The 9535-nt window shown below is 42.3% G+C and overlaps 1 long non-coding RNA gene across 3 annotated transcripts; it reads right to left on the reverse strand.

The window, feature by feature from the left end:
• Nucleotides 1-747: 747 nt before the first annotated feature.
• On the reverse strand, nucleotides 748-4371 carry LOC135511569 (uncharacterized). 3 transcript variants are annotated; one of them, XR_010451270.1, is made up of 8 exons: nucleotides 4014-4371; nucleotides 3655-3725; nucleotides 3392-3567; nucleotides 3240-3301; nucleotides 3071-3157; nucleotides 1935-2983; nucleotides 1553-1654; nucleotides 748-1458 (listed from the first exon to the last, which is right to left on the reverse strand). It is a non-coding gene; the product is annotated as an uncharacterized LOC135511569 (long non-coding RNA). The 3 variants fall into 3 exon arrangements; XR_010451269.1 differs by having other exon boundaries at nucleotides 1935-2622; nucleotides 2702-3157; XR_010451268.1 differs by having other exon boundaries at nucleotides 1935-3157.
• Between the last annotated feature and the right edge of the window lie 5164 nt (nucleotides 4372-9535).

Below are 9535 nucleotides of genomic sequence, written 5' to 3' on the forward strand. Positions count from 1 at the left end.
GCACAAAACTAGGATAAGGGATTAAGCCAGGATATCTTGGTGATCCTGGCTCAATTGATCCGTAATCCGGTTGCACTAAAGATGGATAGGGGGCAGGAGGATATGTTATGGTATAAATTACCATGGAGATTTATTCTGTGGAGCTAGCCTGCTCCAGACCAGGATCTATTTAATCTCATCCCTAATGTCAGTCAGCAGTCACCACAAATGGAAACCAATAGTTATTTCACTGCTCACTATACATTGTTATCACATATAACTAGACCCACTGTTATTTAAACGTTTGATCATTAATTTCAATGATTTTGGATAAAAAATGATATTTAGATGTTGCTATCATTAGATAATTTAGTTTCCCATAGACTATAAGGCTATATATAAAATGATAGAATATTAGGGCCACAGAGGGGAAAAAAACAAGTCATAATATTGTAACCAGTTGTTTTAAAGGAGGACAGTTGTTAAAATGACAGATGTGGGGCATTTCGTGAAATTGTACTTCAGTATGGTTTCATAAACAAAGACATGCTGATGTGCCAGAATATTAAGTATCACATTGTCATAAGTATCAAAACTGTAAAAACAAATGTAGCTTTTCTGCAGAAAGAACCAGCCTCATAAATGTATGACTTTATCCTTTTTCTTCAGTGTGGCCCTAGTACTCTGTCATATAAACAAATACGCATTCCATATGAATATAAAAACACAATGTGTAACATTATGTTCCTTTATTGAATAAGGACAAAACAGGTAAACCATCAGCTCCTTTCGAAACTGAAGTCACAGTGACTCTACAAGATGGAAAGCACAGAATCCAAGCATATTATACAAAATGATACATACACATTCAAAGGTCTGTATATAACACACCCTGCATGTCTGCACACTAAAATAAATGCAGGACAAATCCATACACATCAACTGAACAGACAAATGAATGGATGCAGTAGCCTCCCTGCAGCCTTGTATTACACACAGTATACCGCACAAACATCATGAGGCCAAATTCGTCAAAAAACGAACCCAAAAAAAACCCAAATTCCTCTGCCACCGCAGGACATATTTAACCAAAATTGAAAGCACACATACTAACTAAAATAATTCAACACATATTGGTCCCTCAGCAGCCGACCACTGTCGTCATCAGGGAAGATTGCCGGATTGTCCCAGTCCATGGCTGGTGGCACTCTGGGGCCCTCTCCTTCCTCAGGCAGGCCACATTGTGGAGGACAGCACAAGCCACAGTAATATCACATGCCCTAACAGGGCTGACCCTTAATTTGTGAAGGCAGTGAAAGCGTGCCTTCAGGAGGCCAAAGGTCATTTCAACTCTGGCCCTGGTCCTGGCATGGGCATGGTTGTAGGCCTGCTGTGCTTCCTGGGGGTCTGTGAAAGGTGTCAGGAGAAAAGGCTGGCAGCCATACCCCCTGTCTCCCAGCAACACACCAGAGAATTCACCTGTCAACACAAAATCTCATCATTACTACCTCATAAACACAGTGATATTCTTGACACAGCCATGATGGTTATAAATAGGGGTTGTGTGGCTTACCTTGTGATAGATTTCAGAGGCCCGAAAGATTCTGGAGTCATGGACTGAGCCAGGCCAACTTGCCACAACAATGCTGATCACACAGTCAGCATTGCAGACCATCTGAAATCATAAGATGAGGAATATTACACCAATCAATGCACATCACTGGCAATGCAGAGTGTTCGTCAATGGACAATATCAAAAAGTTATGTTCACCTGAACATTAATGCTGTGAAAGGATTTCCTATTCACAAAATCGGCCTCATGGGCACCTGAGGGGCTTTTATCCTTATGTGTGTGCAGTCCACTGCACCAATGACATTGGGGAAACCTGTCACACAAAGTAATGAGTATCCTACTATGTGTTAACAGTTGTCCTGTAATTTGTAGATCCTCTTACCTGCAATCCTATAGAACTCCTCTTTGATGTCACAGAGTCTTCTGTGGCCAGGGAAGGAGATGAAGACATCTGCTAATGCTTTGATAGCCAGACACACACTCCTTATTGTGCGGCAAATTGTGGCCTTGTTCAGCTGTTCTGCATCCCCCACTGAGTACAGGAAGGCTCCACTAGCAAAAAGCGCAAGGCCACACAAACCATTTGCTCCACACTCAGTGCATGGCTCCGTGCAGTGCGGTGCTTAATCCTGGGACCCAGTAGTCTGCATAGATACCTGATGCCATCTGCAGAAAACCTGTATCTTTCATATAGATGGTCATCAGGGAAGGCCAGTGGGTCCAACCGGTCCCTGAAGACCCTTTCTCGCCTGAAGGCTCTCCTCAGCACAAGTGCTTCTTCATCCACCACATCTCGCACGAAAGGGCATGCCATTGTCAGAGCAGAAAGGAACACACAATTTTGGGCCTTCATATAGGCTAGTGGCCACACCTGGTGCTGGGGGGGTGGGCAAAAGAGGGCGATGCCTTATAACGATGACTTGGTTGTACTGATTGCTGGGAAAATAAAAAAAACCTTAGAAAGATGCCACCGTCCTGTGTGCTCACAATAAGAGCTCATATGTCATGGCTCACTTGACTTTATGAGAATATACCAAATTTTTATTTTGAGCTGTGTCATCTTCTTGGAGCTGGGGGAGGAAAGAAAAATAATGATTAATACATGTGTGTTACAGTTAGCATACAGTGTACATTGAAGGCATATCTCACCTCCCGCTCAAGTTTTTTTATTTCAAGGTCCAGTTTCCTAATTGTCCTCTTTTTTATTTCGGACTCCAGTGCAAGATTTTCCATCTTTTTCTTCTTGTACTGAATGTCTATGTCTGCCAGTTCTATTTGGCGCCGGAGGTGGTTGCCATACAACTTTCTGATAGCTTGTGAGCTCTGTGAACACAATACAATTAGCGCAGCTGGAATTTGGCAGGATGTGGTGTCCTTTTATTAATACGCACTGTTGCCAGGCTGGTTTTCCCACTGTATAGCATCTGGGTCCTGTAAAATAAATTAGATTTTTTGATTTTGATGAGGACTCCTCACCATTGTAGAGTAAATAGTACTTTCACAGTCTTAACATGATACCTCATGCCTTCTGGAATCCAGAGAGATGGTCTCCTCCTCATCATCGTCTCCATCATGTGCTGTTGCTGCTGCACTGGGGCCTTCACCCTATCACATTTAATCGGATTCATATTGAAGCTAGTAGACAAGACATGCCAGGCCTACAGTATGCCTTTGATGGAGTACTCACTGGATCAGCATCGTCTGGTGCTTGTGCTGGTGGCTCTAACAGGAACACAGTGCTGCCAGACACTGCAAGGCAATAGGTAAACCAAAGTCAGACAGTCCAAATTGATTCAATATGAATGTGGTTGTATCCCATGTAGAGATGGAAGGACATACCTTGAATGAAGCGGGTGGCATCTTGGGAGGAACCTATGCTCGTCTCTTTCCCCCAGGGATCCCCTCTAAGACGGGCCTGCCTTTATTTAGCTCCAAGGCCATGTCCTCTGCTGGGGTAAGGTCAGCCTTTGGTGACCCACCACCCGTGCCTTGTCTGTGGGTATTCTTTTTCACTGCTAAAACAGTACAGACAATGTGTGAGCAGGCACCTTCTGGGTACAATATATGCTTGTGCTTTGTTAAATATTAGTCAGGGACCATACCATTCTGCAGAATGTTCTTGTATTTGATTTTGACCTGCTGCCATGTCCGTTTTGGCCCGTTCATGTTTAATCTACACACACACACACACACACACATTTAATGGAGTCACACTGCAAAAAATTACTTGGTATTTTTGTCTTGTTTTCAGTAAAAATATCAAAAAAAATGATCATAGCTTTATACAGTGTGATGGAGTTACTTTACACAATTTCACTCATATCTGCAGTGCATTTCAATTAAAAATTTAACGGTTTCATAATTACAGTACAACTGCATTTTTGGAGATGTGAATTAAATATTTGAATTGTAATTGTGATGTTTCAGCGGAGCGGTGAGTGTGTAATTGTGCACTACTTACGCATTCAGGCGGTCTGCAATACTTTGCCACGCTTTTTCTCTTTGCTTTATCACTGTGGCGGTGTTGCCTTTCTTCTTAATTATATATTTTACCTCCTCGTATGCCTCCATGAGGATTTGTGCTTCCGACGGGGAAAAGTACGCGGCTCTAGTTGCCATGGTAAATCAGTTAATCTGTGATCTGTGGCGGGGTCTATTTGAGTGAGCCGTGAGCGCGCACCTATCCAGAATTGGTTTCACCTGGCTTAATGAATCCGTGTCTGCTCATCCTGGCTTGGTCTTTGTGCAACCAATTAAGCCTGGACGCACATGTTTTGGCTTCATTGAGCTCAGCTGAGTCATTTATCCCGGATGTCTTAATTCTACTTTTGTGCAACAGGCCCCTGGTCTCAGATCTGCTATCATTGTCAAGCCACACATGTTTGGCATGACAATGAGTGACAAAGCATCGGTATGATGGCACAAACAGACTGGCTTTCAACAGCCACGATCTTAAGTCTAGTTGGTCTGGATCTAGGGCTGGAGGCCAAGTATGTTGGTCTATATACTGATATACTAAAGACAAGTTAGATGTCTAGTTGGTATGATTGGTTTGATTTAGTTGGCCTAGACCTAAATATATAATGAACTTAGATATTTAGCTTGTCTAGTCTCGGTCTATGTTATAGTTAGATGTCTAGTTCAGCCTATCTATAATAAAGGATAGCTATTAAGATTGATCAGTACACAAAGAACCTGCTGCTTGCAGCTTCTCATAAGAAGAGAAGCTTGGTGGTAAACATGTTATACTGCAGAACAGGTTGTTTGTGGTCTAATATACCACGGCTGTTAGCCAATCAGCATTCAGGGCTCGGTGCCACACAGTTTATACTGCAGAACAGGTTGTTTATTTATAGGTCATTTTCTTGTATGGTTTGCCCTATTCCTACAGAGTAAAGAACATGTACATTGAAGGTGAAATGCAAAGGCAATTACATAAATATTACTTCACAAGTTATACTTATCTAATGGTTCATGTATGATTGAATCAGATTGTACATGAGCTTCTGTATAGACCTAGGCATAATGTTTGCCTCAGAATAAAATTGATATTGTCTACAAAATAAAAACAAGTAGGCTGCCAATACGATGCAGAAAACTATAGTAAACCATTTACAGAGAGTATATGCAAAGAATACATATAAGTAGGAGAAGTTCAGTCTTCAGTGGTATATATAGCCTATAGTGGTACAGTTGAAGTCAGAAGTTACCATACACTAAGTTGACTGTGCCTTCAAACAGCTTGGAAAAATCCAGAAAATGATGTCATGGCTTTAGAAGCTTCTGATAGGCTAATTGACATAATTTGAGTCAATTGGAGGTGTACCTGTGGATGTATTTCAAGGACTATCTTCAAACTCAGTGCCTCTTTGCTTGACATCATGGGGAAATGAAAATAAATCAGCCAAGACCTCAGATTAAAAAAATTGTAGACTTCCACAGGCCTGGTTCATCCTTGGGAGCAATTTCCAAACGCCTGAAGGTACCACATTCATCTGTACAAACAATAGTACGCACGTATAAACACCATGGGACCAAGCAGCCATCATACCGCTCAGGAAGGAGACGCGTTCAGCACCTTGTGAAGATGCTGGAGGAAACGGGTACAAAAGTATCTGTATCCATAGTAAAACAAGTGCTATATCGACATAACCTGAAAGGCCGCTCAGCAAGAAAGAAGCCACTGCTCCAAAACCGCCATACAAAAGCCAGACTAAGGTTTGCAACTGCACATGGGGACAAAGAGCGTACTTTTTTGTGAAATGTCCTCTGGTCTAATGAAACAAAAATAGAACTGTTTGGCCATAATGACCATTGTTATGTTTGGAGGAAAAAGGGGGAGGCTTGCAAGACGAAGAACACCAGTCCCACTGTGAAGCACGGGGTGGCAGCATCATGTTGTGGGGGTGCTTTGCTGCAGGAGGGTCTGGTGCACTTCACAAAATAGATGGCATTATGAGGCAGGAACATTATGTGGATATATTGAAGCAACATCCCAAGACATCAGTCAGGAAGTTAAAGCTGGGTCGCAAATGGGTTTTCCAAATGGACAATGACCCCAAGCATACTTCCAAAGTTGTGGCAAAATGGCTTAAGGACATCAATGTCAAGGTATTGGAGTGGCCATCACAAAGCCCTGACCTCAATCTTATAGAAAATGTTTGGGCAGAACTGTAAAAGCGTGTGCGAGTAAGGAGGCCTGCAAACCTGACTCAGTTACACCAGCTCTGTCAGGAGGAATGGGCCAAAATTCACCCAACTTATTGTGGGAAGCTTGTGGAAGGCTACCCAAAATGTTTGACCCAAGTTAAACAATTTAAAGGCAATGCTAACAAATATTAATTGAGTATATGTACATTTCTGACCACTGGGAATGTGATGAAATAAATAAATGCTGAAATAAAGACTTTGTTCAGGCGCTATGCAGGTATTAACCCTGCCGAAAGGAAAAGATTAGGATAGAGCACCACTACCAGACACACACACACATCAGCAAAAGAGACTGCCTAGACTGTAGCCTGTTTGCCAGTAGAGAGAAAAGACACATCACAGCACAGCAGGTATTAACCCTGCCGAAAGGAAAAGATTAGGATAGAGCACCACTACCACACACACACACACACACACATCAGCAGAAGAGACTGCCTAGAGTCTAGGCCCTAGACTGTAGCCTGTTTGAGCCAGTAGAGAGAAAATACACCATATAGAAATCACATCACAGCACAGGGGTAACCCCACCAATAATACTTCATACAATAATAATGGAAAAGCAATTTAATGGAAACTTCATAGAAACAATTGACAAGAACGAACCCAGTAAACAACAATTGAGGATTTGCAATAATCTGTATTACCTCCAGGTGGAGTGCAGAGGGTATGAATGGGTGTGTGTGTGGGTGTTCATAAACAAAACAAAGGCCTTAAAGTGTCCAAAATCTCCTCGGCCAATACAGTTCAAATAACAACACACAATAAACTTGCAAGCAACCTCCCTTTAACTAAAATGTCAACCCAAATACTTCTGGCAGGGCAATAATAGTCCAGCGACACTGAACATCAAAGGGAAGCGCATTGAAGAATAAATGAAGTCTGCTGTAGTGATGGGTAGTTCGCGAACGAGTCGGCTCTAAGAGCCGGCTCTTGTAGGTAAACGTTGGGAGCCGGCTCGCATATCAGAAGAGCCTAATCTATTTATAAAATATGTAACAAATTAAGATATGAAGAATCAAAATATTTAAATTAATAGAATTAACAAATTCAAAGAACAAAAAAATAAATGTAATATAGGCATAAATGCTCAAGCGCACACATTCGTTCTGACTGTCTGCTCAGACTAACAGCCTCACCTGTTGTCCCTGTCTATCAGACACGCAGTGTCAACCAATGAACCAAAGATATGTGAGGTGAGGGAGGGCCGAGCCTTCTCACTCACAGTCACACTTAGCAGCCGAGGATAGAGAGGAAGGACAGCTGTGAAAACAACAGCTGGAAAATGAGTCGGAAGCACAGTAGCATTTGGATGCATTTTAATAATGTAGACAATGTTAGACCACAGTGTAGAATTTGCCAAAACAAAATCTCAGATAAAGCCTGTTCTACGCACAACCTACACCGGCATATGCGAACTGTGTACCCAACTGTGAAGCTAGCTGTAGCGGAGCTTCGAGAAACTAGCAGGCCTGTTAGTGATGGTGGTGGAGCCAGCACCTCCACACGTGGAGATGTATCCACTCAGTCAAGTAGGCCTTTTCCGCGACCCACAGCAACACAGTCTTCTATGGACCAGTTTATGCCAATGTCTATGTCTGTAACAAAACAAGGCCAAATTGATATTGCATTGGCTAAAATGATTGCCACCGATTTCCAGACATTTTCGATCATGGAGGAGAGAGGTTTTAGAAATTATAACTAGTCTAAATCCAATGTAAACAATTCCAAGCAGGAAAACCCTTTCAAAATCACTTATTCCACAACTGTACGAGAGCACACAGGCTTCAGTGTGGGAAAGAATCCAAAAAGCTACTGCAGTTTGCCTTACCACTGACTGCAAGACATCAAGGGTAACCACTTCTTACATAACAGTTACATGTCACTCCATTGAAGATTTTTCAATGTCTAGCGGTCTTCTGGACATCTTTGAGTTCAGCGACAGACATACCTCAGGGAACTTGGCAGAGGAACTGTTGAGAGTGGCCAGAGAATCGCAAGTAGATGGAAAAGTGGTCTGTTGTGTTAGCGACAAAGCAGCTACCATAACCAAAGCCATGAAAATGTTTAAATGGACCCATCATCCATGGCTTGCCCACACAATCAACCTGATTGTAAGAAATGCTCTGAAGGTGATGATGCCCACTGTGGACAAAGTGAAAGCAGCTGTGGAATACTTCCACAGGAGCACAGTAGGTGCTGAAAAACTAAGTCTACACAACGACAGATGGGGGTGCCTGAGCTGAGGCCTAAACAAGACTGCACTACAAGGTGGAATTCAACATTTTATATGTTGAAGTGGTTTATTGAGTAAAAGGATGCCATCATCTCTACCCTGACAATTGTCAATACAGCTGTTGATGCTCTAACCCAAGAGGAATTGGAGGTGGTGGAGGAGGTGTGCAGAGTCCTGGAACCCTTTGAGCAGGTCACTGTGGAGATCAGTGGAGAAAAGTGAGTAAGCAGTTATTACTACATCATTTTTTAATCCAGTATTATATATTGTTACGTTCCCCAGTTTCTGTGCTGTTTTGGGTTTGAATGTGTTTGTGTGTGTGTTTCAGGATGGCTTCCTGGATTCCAAGCAGCTGATTGGTCGGCCCCGTTGCAGATTGGCGCTCTGACCCCGCCCTCTCGTCAGGGGATACAGCTGTCTGCAATTACCAACTCCTTCTGCAGCTTGAAAAGCCAGTGTTCCTTTGTTAGGAGAGCTTCTTTGTATGTGCTGTGTTGGTAAATTTGTTGTAAAGTATTTTTTTAGCCGGTCAAGCAGAGGGATGTGTTTGCTATAGTACCTAGTGTTTTTGGTTTATTCAAATTGTTCACTGAGTTTGGTGACTTATTCTGTTTAATTTGTTCCCTGGGGTGAAGGGGAAGAAACCTTGGAAGTGTTTAGGCAAGAGGCCTGCGGACATACGTGGCGTTAAGAATAGGTAATGGGTAATAGGAATAGTTAAGTAGTGGGTAGGCAGGTAAAGTAGGAGAGAGGACTTTTTTATATTTTTTATATATATTTTTTAAACTTTTTATATATATATTTTAAACTATCTTTGCTTTGGTTCCGTCCAGACCCTTTTCCCCACATTTAACTTATGGAAACAAATGGAGTTTGATTTAGAAATTAGGAAAATTTAAATAGAAGCCGACAAGGAGGTTAGGATACGACAACTGGAGCTAGTCGCTGGCTCCAGGGCGACTCCACAACCTGCCCATCATCAAGCCCGCTTCGATGTAAGTAAAAAATATTGCTTTAGTCCCTTAATACCGGGAGTCGGA

The sequence above is a fragment of the Oncorhynchus masou genome, chromosome 24 (genome assembly GCF_036934945.1).
Source record: "Oncorhynchus masou masou isolate Uvic2021 chromosome 24, UVic_Omas_1.1, whole genome shotgun sequence".
In the NCBI taxonomy this organism is placed as follows: domain Eukaryota; kingdom Metazoa; phylum Chordata; class Actinopteri; order Salmoniformes; family Salmonidae; genus Oncorhynchus; species Oncorhynchus masou.